We start from the raw sequence: 13,542 nt of genomic DNA, 5'->3' as shown, positions 1-13,542 counted from the left end.
ACAGCTGTATGGAGAAGAGCAGGGAGTGTGAGAGGGTGAGACCCAGGGACCCTACAGGAATCCAGTGGAAAGGTGATAGTGCCTGGATGGGAGGCGAATGTCCCTTCGGGGCTCCTATCTTGAGGAGAGTAATGCTGGAATGAACGGCAGGGCTGGCTGGCGTGTTTGCTGTTCTTAATGCCCAGTTTCCTCATGGGTGCCAGTCTTGCACTCAAAAAGCTGCATGAGTACATTTCTGAGAAGCCACACAGAGATCACAAAATTCCACCTGAGGCTTTGTCATCAGCTTTCCCTGGAGCATGGGACCTTTTTTTTTTTTTTTGGCTGGAAATACAGAATAAAAACCAGGCAAGGTAGGCTTCTTGTATCTAAGGCGTTTTAAACACTACATATATAAAACAATAGGCCAACGATAGATCCGGGTATGGCGGGAGTCTCTGTAATGAGTACCAAACCTTTTCAGAGTAAATAACATCATCTCCACGTTATATATGGTAGAATGCATGTCCAAGAAGCTACGCAATTTTCCCGTGGTCTCTTAGTAAACAGGATTTCTTGGTTGGCCTAGAACTGTCTAATTCCAACACTTTCCAACCCTTTCCTAGAATAAAGCTTATGTCTCCAAGACCACAAACGGAAAAATTAAATGGCGCATTTCAACTGTGTGGTCATCTTTGTTGAAAATCTTTGAGCATTGAGGAAGTTTTCATTGGGGACTCAACATTTGTATGGAACATACACAGCGGGCATCATCTTCTTACTTGGAATACTATGGTGTGATTTCCTCTTTTGAGTTTGTAATTTCCAGAGAGAAATGCTTTTTTTTTTTTTTTTTTTTTTCAATTTTTGGCTGAGGGTTTCTTTGTGTCATGAAGATCAGCTCCTTTGCTGGGGCACGGAAGAGTAAAAATAGATTTCCCGTTAGTAGCAACAAGTAGGAGTTGTTTGTGTGCCAGAAGGAAATTCTTTCATTCTTTTCCTGCTTCGGTTCTTTTTGTGCCAACAATTAAGCAAGGTTCATCATTGAGTGAGCCAGAGCCGACCTCATGGGTGGGTCGTGTAGGTGGTCCCCTACCAAAATGACCTCAGGGATGCGAAGACAAGGGCGTTGAACCCAGGAGAGACTTGAGAGCACCAGCCAGGCAAGGACCGCCGACTCCTCAAAAACACAAGAGAGAAAAAGTTTAGTTTTGATGGATTTACCCAGAATTGGAATGATTCCAAAAATCTAGAAATTGAGGTTATTGTTAATTTAGCAAACATGCAAGTATTATGTCATCGTCGAAGTAAAGTTTTATTTTAATTACATGTAGAAGAAAGGGATCGCCTCATCATAATCCTCTCCAAGGCTCAGTGCCTATAAAGTATTTAATCTGCTTTAACTAAACTAAATACCCCTTCTTAAACCCCACATGGGTACCTAAAATCCCACCATTAGCAATTACTTTCTGTTTGCCAAAGTGTTTTCTTCCTTCTGGGTATGTTTTCTTTTTTGAGCCAAATATCCTGGGAGCTAATACATTCATTTTATATACCTCTGGAAAAAATAGTTTATCAGATGTGTTTTCTCCACTCCAGAAAGACCCTGGGCCCCACAAAAATATTTGGTGAAGGGAATACCCCACTTCAACCAATGTGTAGAATTGGGAAGAGAAAACTCTAGAGACAAACTTTGCTGACAGAGGATTTTTTGCCCTAGGCCAGTCCCTAATTCTATACCATTCCCCAGGGCATTATAAATATTGTAAAATTCTGTGATTCCAAGAAACTCTCTCTCTGCTCTGAATCTTTGTTGAATCCACTAGAAATCACAGTCCCTTCTTCCCGGGGGGGATAAAAATGACCACTGCCAACCCTGTGAAAAACATCACATCAGATTTTTGTGTTGACAAGTTTCTGATGCCCAGATTACAATTAAGTAACCCTCATATTTTATAAACAAAGAAGTGAAGGGCCGTAGAGAAGCGCTTTGCACACAGTCACACAGGTAGTGGCCAGGCAAAGACAAGAAATGTAGTCACACCACCATTAAAAGAACCCCCTCCCGCCCCTGCCATCAGATTCCCATCTGTCAAACATCTCAGCAAACAGGAATATTAGGGATACTCTGTTCAGGGAGAAGTTTGTTTAGCTCAGCCAAACTCATTTCTTTTTCAGCAGATGAAGTAAACCAGATTCAGAAGTCTCCACTTTTGTTCACATATGGGGCATGGGTGCCTGCTAACTGAGATAGTTGGTGTGCGGTGGGGAAGAGAAAGGGATGTAAAATTAAATGAACAATTCAAATTTAAACCAGAAACATGCCACTAATTAAAAAAAAATAATAAGTTGGCTATTTTAGACGCCTCACTAACATTTCCTTCCTGAATGGGGGGGGGGGGGCTTGTGTGTGTGTGTACATGCACACATGTGTGGGGTGGTCAATGCATGTGTGTGTGCATTTGGCTGCCATCTTCTGTGACAAGCAAATTAGAAGCTGCATTTAACCTGTGAGGAAAATCACTTCATCCTGACTTAACCAGAAACCCTCAAAAGCACTAGAGAAAATTGGACTTGGGGGTAGGGGACTCAGGGAGGGAGTACAGGTTGTGTCTGGAGTATTGAACTGTAAAATCAAGAACTTTCCACATGGCATTTTCTGACAACCTAGGGTCATAAATATAAACCAGGATTTCAAAGAACATGGATTTTTGTTGTTATTGCCATGTCTTTCCATTACTAAACTTTAAAAACAAAGCTCTGGGCTTCACTGGAACGGAGTGGGGCTTCCAGATCTATACTTACTCACTGAGGGACCTTAGACAAGTTCTTCTTCAGGCCTTTGATTTTTTTTTTCACTCTCTAAAATAGTGTTTTATATAATATCTACAAAGCTTTGGGATGAAAGGTTATGCAGGAACATGAGCTGATCCATGACCAGACACAGGCATGTAGCAAAATGCTCAGTAAAGTTGAGTTCGGTGGTGGGGAGGGTTCCTTAGGTTTTCACTATATGTGATCCAGGAGAAGTTGTGAACTCATGGGACTCTAGTTTCTTGACCTGAGAATAAGAAGTTGTACCAGATGCCAGATAAAGGGCTCCATCCAGCAGTTACTCACTGTGATTCTAGGATGTTTTCTGGTCTCTTTGAAAGTCATGATTTCTCAAATCCATGCATCAGCTTCACACACTGGGTCCCTGGAAGACCCCTCCCCCCAAAACTCACCAGCAGTGGAGGGCATCATTAAGGAATCCATTTAGTCAATCTGCTATGAATTCAATTTTAAAATAAAGTTATAGTCAGTGAGGGTGGGGCTAAAATTCGATTTCCTTATGCATAAAACAAGTCATCCAGATCTGAGATTGCTTGCAGTGCAAGCTCCAAGGAGGCAAGAACTGTGTCATTATGAGGGTATCTCTCACACACAGTAGAGAATAGTTACTCAATAATATTGTGGGGTGTGATGGATGAATAAAATATTGATACTCTATAATAACCAAAAAAATACCCAAGGAATTGCCTTCCTAGCTAATGACTCAATTCATAACAATGGCTCTTCTTTTTCTTTTTTAATCCAGTAATACTGAAACCTCTTATCTTTGTCTTATAGTTTACCAGGTATTATCTTCCTGACTGGAATTCATGCCTTTGGCTCTGATTTCCAGTTTAGGCACAACAGTTGATGACAAGTTAGAAAAGGAGACTGGAAAAGGATGCCTGTTTGTTGTCTCTCTGATTGGTTGAGGATACCACAAACTACTTTGAACTCCTTTTGGAATTTCTTGAGGAAACCCAAACCTTCTTTAATTGGTTTCTTCACCCCTCCCCCCCGCCTTTTGGCTATTAACCTAGAAGTACAAAAAACAAAACAAAAAAAAGTATTATCCTAAATGTACTCTAATTCAACTCTGCTTGCCTAACTATGAAAGTACTTCAGTGTTTGTAAATGAAATTTAAAGAAGTCCTTTGGGTACCTCAGTGAGCAACTGTACAGGGATTAATAAATAAACTCTGCTAAATCTGATCATAAATTCTGTCCAACAGCAATATAATGGTGGCTGCAGAACTTCCTAAGACCCTTTCAGCACAATTGCAGAATTTCAGAATCCCAGGGCACAAACTTTGCCTCATCCCAAATATCTCTCTTGAAAAACATCAGTTCATAGGGATCAGCAAACATTTCCTATAAAGGCCAAATAGTATTTTATTTCGTGGGGGGGCAGGGCATTTGGTCTTGGTTCCAACTGCTGTGATCGTGTTATAGGCAATACATAAAAGAACGAGCAAGACTGTGTTCCAATAAAACATTATTTACAAAAACAAGCCCCTGGCTGGATTTGGTTTATAGGCTACAATTGTCTGACCCATGACTGCCTGATCATGGCATCGTGTGATGTATGAAAATACAGACATGTGGGGAATTCACGGAGATTCCCATCCAACTCCCTTTGTGTTTTTTAAATACTTTGTTTTGTTTTGCATTTTTTTTAAAGATTTTATTTATTTATTTGACAGAGAGAGATCACAAGTAGGCAGAGAGGCAGGCAGAGAGCCCGATGCAGGACTCGATCCCAGGACCCTGAGATCATGACCTGAGCCGAAGGCAGTGGCTTAACCCACTGAGCCACCCAGGCGCCCTTGTTTTGCATTATTAAAGCAAAACATGATAATTGGAAAAGCTTATGGAAAAATAGAAAAGCTAAAATTAAAATAATTTATAATGCCATCAGACATATCACTTCTTAATATTTTGGGATATTGTGTTTCATTTAGGATTTTGTTCTGTAGAATCAGGATAATGTTGTATAATACTGTAAGTGCAAGTTTCCCTAATTCCTTTGTTTTTATGCTGTCCTACCTAAATTTAGGCCAATTTTATTAACTTCTACTTTATAAATTGCTTTTTCCAGATGCAATGAGGATCTCCTGCAATATCATTTCTTTTCTCACATTTAGAAGCACATAATACTTAAGCACATGATGCTTAAGATTTGGAGCAATATATATACAGAAGAAAGCAGAAAGGATAATGCCTAGTGAACACTAACAACATGTTCTTCTAAGGTCAGGGTATAAAATAACCCCAGAGAGATGTGTGTTCCAGGGAAATAACTGATTACTAATACGGTCTCATGAGGTCTTTGTTAAAATCTATTTGTTATCAGCTCTTCAGGAAATTCTGTGTAGTTCATGTATAGTCCAAACTTTGAGAAGCCCCGTGGATTGGTGGGGTTCAGGACATGTTACCCCAAAATAGGACACCTTAGAATATTAAATATTTTAAGCTGAAGAAACTGAAGAAAGCAGCAGAAGCAGGAAGATCATTCTGACCTTCTCCCCTGGAACAGGTCATGACACAGTTATGTGAGTGGTGCCTGCCCCACACCCACAGGGAAAGAGCATACTTATCTCCGAAGACAAAGAGGTATCTGAGAAGAATGAGAATAAGCTGACTCCGCTGTTTCCCTGTTTACTACCATAGCCTCAGACTCCTTAACCTTTCGCCTTCCTCCACAATTGCCCACTTTATATCAAACCAGGCCTAAAAACATCCTCATCTAGCTGTTTCTTTGGGTCTTCATTTCCTGGGGAAAGCGGCCATGTTATGCAGCACTTACACTGAATAAATTTGGATGCTCTCCCCCTGTCAATCTGTCTTTGCCAGTTTAATGTTCAGGGACCTCAAAAGTGGAGGGAAACTCTTTCCTCCCCTGCAGGGTCTAGGAGAGGGAATTCCTGGACTGGAGGTCCCATCATTCTTTTACTTCAGGTGAGGTCTCACTCTTTAGTTGAAATTTATGTTTCCACCTGCTCATGTTTTCTCCTCTGGCTAATCTTGGTCATCTATCTGATCAACCATATTTCTAACAGAGAATTTAAGAAGCTCTGATTTACTTCTGTTTACAGAGTTAATATGTAAAACTGAACTCCTAAAAACCCAGGGGTTTGGATTTTATGTGCCTTTCATATTTCACCTGTTGCCCTAGCTCATTCTTCAAATAAAGCTGAGTATTTCTGTTCTGTTGCTGAAAGGGGGGATATTTGTGGAGAAAAACAATAGGGAATCAGAAGGAAATTTTTGACCCGAATAAACTAAGCTAGACATAAAGGTAAAGGATGGAAACAAACCTAATAAGACCCTGCTACTTTGTAGGGTGAAAGTTGTAAGTTGGACAGTGCTTCATTTTGGGGCTCCCATGAGATCATACTTGCTCAGCAAATTCATGACACAATGCTGCTGCAGTGATAAATGCTTTTCATGACCAAAACTTAATTGTTTAAGTACTTGGAATCCAGAGACTTGCAGTGGCACTGATAAGAATACATACTCAGCTGTCAAGCCATCCTCGCTGGAGAGGCTGGTCTGTTGCATCAGAGCTGGTGACACAGACACACCCCTTCTCACCTCTGCTTGCACATCTGGGAAACAGGGATAAAAGCAGTACCTACCTGTGGGTTACCGGAAGGATGGAGTGAGATAATTAATGTGAATTCTATGATGAATGGGAGCTAACCTATGATGAATGCAGCGTAAATGTCACTATTTGTAGCAGAATCAGAGAGATAATCCTAAATTCTCGATTATTAATTCTCACAGGCCCCTTGACATTTTACTTGATATAGTTTGTTTCTGTATGCGTGCAAAAGGCAATAAGATGATTATTTTGTAAATTATACCACCGATTTGTCCCAATTAGACTTCCTTCAAATGACCGTTAAATAGTGATGTCTACGTATGATTTCAACAGAAGTTACAGTGATGTTAACTGTGATACCACTGGGGGAGAAAAATTAGTTGTGGTCATTGTTTTTATTTTTTTCTTTTAAAGTAAATGGACACAGTTAATATACGTGAAGATGAAAGAATGACTTCAAGCATTTATTCAATCATGTTCTGTGCTACCTATGAACAACAAAGATATCATTTACAACAATGCAGGAAGACCCTTCCAGCCTCATGTACCAAGTAAGAAAACTCAGGCTTCTTACTCTCAGTGGAGTATCATGCTGATTAAGAAAATGAAATTAAAAAATTAATTTCCAATCTCTTTCCACAACGTTCAATAATTTGAGTTCACTCTAACAATGTGAGACACACCAATCATCTGTTTAAATTGTTTGAGTAAGAGAACTCAGTTTGGGAGAAGGTGGGGAAGTTGGCGGTTTCTCTATTGGCAAGGTGGTTTATTATTTTCAAAAACCATCGGTGTACTATCCCTTCCAGTGGTGAAACAATCCAAAAGGTTCCACTGGCACAGAAACTGGGATTTCCCAACTCGCCCACCATGAGCCACCTTGTTAAGCACACCTTCCTAGAGAGCTCCAGGGAATCAGCATTTCTAAGTGACTCTAGTCCAACAAGTTTGGGCAACCCTTCTCCACAGTGTTTTTCAGCTCTGACCCTGTACTAGTTTCCCGGAGAGTATAAAAAGCAGCGGCCCATAGCCGCAACTAATGCCCAGACCCCACCCCAAGTAAATCAGCACCTTGGACTTGGTCCCACCATTGAAGTTTTTGAAAGCCACCCGGGTGATGGTAATGTGTCTCAGGCACCGTGCCCATACCCCTCGATGCAAATCCGCATTTGGACAGCCTCTTGGGGGATCCATGTGCACACTGAAGGTTTCCACAAGGCTATTTAAAGGGCCTATCAACAGAACTTCTACCTTGTCATCCGGAGGAGGATGGAGTTTTGCTCCCTACTCCCTCTTCCCATTTACTTCCACCAACAAAAGCAGCTTAAAATCTTTCCGGAGGTCTAGTTCTTTATCCTCTTGGCCTCTGAAAGCCAACCAAAGAGGGATAATGTCAGGCAAACCTCTCTGTTCTAAAATCATTTATTAATTAAAGTATGTTAAATAGTGGACACCACTCTTACCCAAAGACCCCAGCAACTTTTCATTGGCAGTTTCTGTTTCATGTCCCACAACCAAAAACATTAAGGATCACTAACATTCACATCCATGAATTCATTTAGACAATTTTCTTTAATTAACGATGAAGACACTACAGTTCTAAGTACCAGACAGAATCAGGGAGGAAAAAAAAAACAAAAAACAAAAAACAAAAAAACCCAAAACTGAAAATAAGTATAACACTATAAAGAAAACTCAGAAAAGTAGAACACTTCTAAATAAAATTATATACCTGGCCTGGTACCCATGACATATATACATAATACATGTTATACACGTATATACAATAATGTTTTGGTAGCAACACAGACCATGCATTGGTCCTTTTGTACACAGATGAAGTAGCACCATCAGCAGCACCACCATCTGAAGATGATAAACCAAACTGCACATACAGTAAATGAAAAAATATATATGTATTTAATTTGGCCCACCCTGCAGCCAAGAGGTGTAAGGAAAGAACTTGGTAAGAAAAATTGTTCTGGGAACTACATTCTGAAGCCAACGGCAAAGTTCTAAGATCAACAAACAAAACAAAAACAAAAATAAAACAGCACTAAAAATGCTTATACAAATACAGACAAATTTTTTTTTTTTTTTTTTTTCCTGTTTGCTGAATTTGTCCTATCACGTGGCATGTTGATTAACACTGGGGAAGTTAACAGAAGCAAAGGGAGATTTAAATGTCAGGTGAATGGCAAGGATCTAGAACACCAGAGCTCTTGGTGTACATTCACAAATGCCAAGTCATCAACAAATGATGAAAGGAAGATCACTCTCCAGCTAAGCCATGTTTTCTAATCTTATTAGCTAATTATAAGCTAAATTCCTTAAGAATAGGGTCAACCCCCTTCACTATCTTTCTGCCTCCTCTCAGCATCCAACTGGATGTTCTGGTTACAAGCTGTGGGAAACCCAACATAGCATCCCACCCACACATTCTCTACCCGTGCCTAGGAGACGATTGGACAGAGCTATGGTGGGACCTCCAAGATCTTATCTGGCTTGACTTTGGAGATGATCAAAGGTACCAGTGTTTAACCCTTGAAGTTCTACTGACAAGAAGGGTATTTTGCTCTCCAGAGCTAAGATCACAAGACAAGGTCTCTCTCTTAGTATTGGCAAGGCCATATTTCCTCACATCCCAAGGAGTGCGTGCTTCTTCCGCTAAAGTTTTTTAGCAGTGTTTATGAATGCAGCATTACCTCCAACTAACATACACGATGTCCTAGGCACACCAACTCCCCTGTCAAGTCATTGCAAAGCGATTTCATGTTTGGCTCCCATCCATCCTCCTCTGCATGCCTTGCAAATGGTCCTCCTCTCTGTCTCCAGTCAAGGTCTTACTTCCCACAGGGTCTCTGGTTTCAGGGCCTCTCTGCATGATGGACTGACCCACAGAGCTCTAGCCAAAGCACTCAGAGCACTTCACATCTCTCCCATTTCCCATAGCTCTACTGTCACTGGACAATTAGCTCCCCTCCCATTTTTAAACCACCTGCAGTAAATAAAAGTTTTTAACTACCTAGCGTATTGCATTCAGGATGCAAGATTAATCAAAACAGGGCTTCAGTATTGTATTATACTGTTCATTACAGTATAGTAAAATTGTTTCTTAATCCTTTAAATGTCTCAAATTTAAAAGGTAGGAGACAACAGGGGGAAATAAAGCGTAAAAAAACCTCTACTTTTGGCTCAATGATTTTTAGTAAACCCATTTTTGCCGTCAACCTAGATTGAGTCCCTGACCTTTGAAAGTCAGCAAGAAATAGCCACAAATGTAACATCAGTACTGAATTATCATTATTGACTCAGGGGGTTGATCATTAATGGATTCTCTTCACTTCTAGCTGGTTCTAGGACTTTTTTTTTTTTCCCCTGCCCAGAATGAAGATATCATCAAAGTCATAAACTATATTTGTTCTTTCCACAAAGGAGAATTTTAAAACTCTGCCTAGGTCTCTAAGAAAGAACACTATAAAAGATTGGTCTCAGGAGGAAAAAGCCACTAACTTATAGGTTAACCAGAGGCCACGAGAAGCCCCATTAATGTAATTCCTTGGCTGGCCTACAAATACTTGGAAATGGATAAAAGCCAGCTTTCAATAGGAACTGAACACATGGATTTTAGCAGCTGATGTCGCTCAAGGTCAAGCCCTCTATAAGCAGAGCATGAGTTTTTGCCTTAAATACCGGCCACTTCCAGTTTTAAATTGGTGCAGTCTGACTCCACCACCAAACCCAGCTCAAGGACTACTAGAAGCAGCTTATTAAAATAGGATTTTTACCTTTATGCTATTGGACTCAACAAAACATCAGAGAAATTAACCAAGAGATGGTTTTTCCAGTCTGTTGATTTCTGTTCTCACCCAAAACATGTTGGTACTCCACAAAGCAGAGGTTATCTCGGTAATACATATTCAAAGTATAGTTTCCTTGAGAAATAATAACCAGCTTCATAGGAAGACAGTCAGGGCTGACCTTGTTCACTGATGTCTCTTTAACTACTTATGTCCTCAATGGAAGAAAGCAGGACAGCTTGCTCTCTTCCTAAACTAGGCAGGAGTAGGAGTCAGAATACTTGAAAAAATTTAAGTTGGTTTGGCCGAGAAAGTCTTTTTTATAAAAGTGTAAAAAAAAATAAAATAAAATCATAGCTGATTTTTAAAATCGGTAGTGTTCTCTCCTCATAGGAAATGATGTAATTCAGCAAATGCAAGTTCCTTGAAAACAATGGATTCTTAGGACTACAGACCTATTCATCTTAGAAATTGATGAGCATGCAAATGGTCAGAATCTGCAACAATGAACTTCGTACAACATTCTGTGAGGTACATGCCATCCGGTTGAATTAACAGTACCACAGGCCTCAGCAGCATGAGGGGTTCCATTTATCTCCACTCTCTGTTGAGTAGAGTAGGGATTCCCCCCACCCCACCCCACCCCCGGCCACCGACTGGCTGGCCGAGGGACAGCAACCACCGCAGTGGTCCCCAGCCCTGGCCCCTACCTGGTAGTCCCTCCCCAACCCAGGGAGCTCAAGCCATCAGAGAAATGAAATGTTGCTCCCCTCCACAGCAGGGCTGGAAATTCTGATGCAGAGTTTCCACAGACTCTGAGGGAGCCCGACCTTGGCATTAATTCACTTAACCTTTAGGAAGTTTCCTGGCAAAAAAGATGAAAAACACCGTGGGCAGTATCTTTAAATATATCCACGGCCTTCTCTTTTTCACAAGGAAAAATTTCAAACAAGAAGAGGATTAACATCTTCCCTGCTGGCTAGATGTTTCAGGAGCCGGTCATTATGCTTTGACATGCTCTCTGTGCACTGGGTTTTATTAACTAAATTGTTAATAGGCCAGGACCCACCAGGGCAAGTGGAACCAGTTATATTCAGTTCAATCATGTAGCTAACACAGGATGGTCTCAGGAAACAAGAGATAGGGTCTTGTGGGAAGTGACAGGTAGCCCTGGTCATGATAAAAACCATTTTTCTGGAATTTTAACTCCCGGCTGGAAATCAAAGACAAGCACTCACTTGTCTTAACCACCTTTCTCGAGACAATGCCAGAAAAAAAATATCCTAACAAGTGCATGGGGAAAAAAAAAAAAAAAAAAAGGTAGCAGGAAGCTTACAGAAGTGGGGGGAAGGGGAGAAGAAAAGATCAACAGTCTCTAGTTTATTATGAATAGAAAGAAATTTCCAGAATTTACAAACACCCACATTGTTCATTCCAAAGAGAGCTCTTGATTTAAAGGGGTCACCCAAGTCTCCTCCTCCTTACAGTATATGCAATGGAAGACTTTGATTTCCTTTGCTTGTAATTTTGCTTCCATTCAATGGCCAATTTTAAGCTGACACTTGAAAACACCCAGTAGAATATATCCTTCTTCAGTTTAATTAACATGGCCTACTGCCTTACAGGAAAAAATACAAAATGAAGATCAATTCTCGTAAGGATCTCAGCTCAACATCAGGGCTATATTACAAGAGATAGTATCCACAAATAGAACTATACAACTGAGAACCATCTAATGGCACTATGATTCTTATTATATTATTTTTCTGAATTACAATCTTAAAACAAGGATCGTATCCTAGTCTACTCTCATTAGCCTTGTTTTAAGTATTTGCTCCACTCTTTACAACAGAACATAGTATACCTCAGTTCCACATCCAAAAAAAAGATGTGCTGTAAGAAAAGTTACATTTTAATTAAAAAAATTACACATAGAAATCAAAACCTATGTTAAATATTTAATACTCTCTCCACCCAACGCGAACAGTTTTGGATGAAATAATTTACAGCAATGCTTTGTCATACACAGTTTCAGCAGCAGATGAAATGGATCTTGTAAATGCAAGGAGAGTAAACCCATTCTCTCGCGGCATGGTGGTGGGCACATCAGCTCACGTGGCCAGCTATGTCCTTAAGGTTGACGATGAAGTTTATGCAGACTCATGGTTCTGGTGTCACAGTGCTTTTTTGCTTGGCACAATATAGTACGTGCAGTTCAGTCAAGGAACTCCTGAGGATTGTAGAAAGTAAACAAACTGAAATGGATGCATCGTACCATCTACTGAGGAAGAAGATGTGAGGTCCTGGTTGTGAATCGTGAAATATTCAGAGTCTGGGTACCCATGAGGAAAGGGAGGATTTGCTGAGGTCATTCAGGTCTTCATTCTGGAAAGGAAAACGAAAAGGATTCGTCACCACGGGCGTATCACAAAGTGCACCATTCCATCAGTTTTTATGGGTTTTTCTTTAACAAGGAGGCAGGATCAGATAGGCAGATGTCACAGGCACAAACAGTACTGTGTACTTAAATAAAATCAACAAAGTGTACTTAACTTTTCCCCCCTTTCAAAATGCAAGAGTCTAAAGCAAATACAAACTCAAAATAGTCAATATTAAATCAGTCAACAGATCGATGGGATTTGGAGGTTTCAGAGTTGAGTAACACAAAAACACAAAATACTTTGATGTTCTGAGGATCACAAAATGTGAATTAGAATTGTTGCGTCAAACTACTATAAAACATGGTGAAGAGGTTACGGTCAGGCTGTGCTTCATCTTCTTTTGGTTCAAAGTCAACTGCAGATTTTAGAATTTGAAGTTGCAGGGCCTAACATCACAATATCTGAAGTCATTTTTTAACATGACATTGCTTGACATGAGGATTTCAGATGTAGAAGGAGACCCAGTGAAACAGATGTAGTTAATCATTAAATTAAGAAAAAAAAAAGGATTCTGATATAGATCTAATAGAAATGCTATTCTGGCAGAAGCACATTGCTTCTATGCAATTCCAGAAGGCAGACCTCACAGAGTATTACCCAGGCCCTTCCAGAGAGGAGACACCTTATTCAACCTCATAAGCCCTCTTTTGATCTCCAGTATTAACATTAGATAGACCTTCTGAAGCCCACATTTATGTATTTCAAAGTTATCTACACATACCTTATAGAATGGTGCAGACTAGATGGTAAATATTGTCAAACAGGCAACAGGTTGCATTAAATGTTATGGGGGATATCAAGCTGAATTGTGCTACAGGCCCCGTTTTCTAGAAAATCTAGGAAGGCAGGTAAGCTCTGTTCATAAATAGAATACAAAAGAAAAAGGGGGTAAATCCCATGACAG

At 40.2% G+C, this 13,542-nt stretch overlaps 1 protein-coding gene across 1 annotated transcript in view; it reads right to left on the bottom strand.

Moving 5' to 3' along the window:
- Nucleotides 1-7,950: 7,950 nt before the first annotated feature.
- IRS1 (insulin receptor substrate 1) overlaps nt 7,951-13,542 on the bottom strand; it is a 62,766-nt gene continuing 57,174 nt past the window's right edge. Inside the window, exon 2 of the mRNA XM_059167877.1 lies at nt 7,951-12,582. The gene's annotated coding sequence lies outside the window, so the exon portion shown is untranslated. The remainder of the gene's footprint in view (nt 12,583-13,542) is intronic.

The sequence above is a fragment of the Mustela lutreola genome, chromosome 3 (genome assembly GCF_030435805.1).
Source record: "Mustela lutreola isolate mMusLut2 chromosome 3, mMusLut2.pri, whole genome shotgun sequence".
NCBI lineage: Eukaryota > Metazoa > Chordata > Mammalia > Carnivora > Mustelidae > Mustela > Mustela lutreola.
Note: the sequence above shows the minus strand (reverse complement) of the source record. Positions and strands in the feature narration are given on the sequence as shown.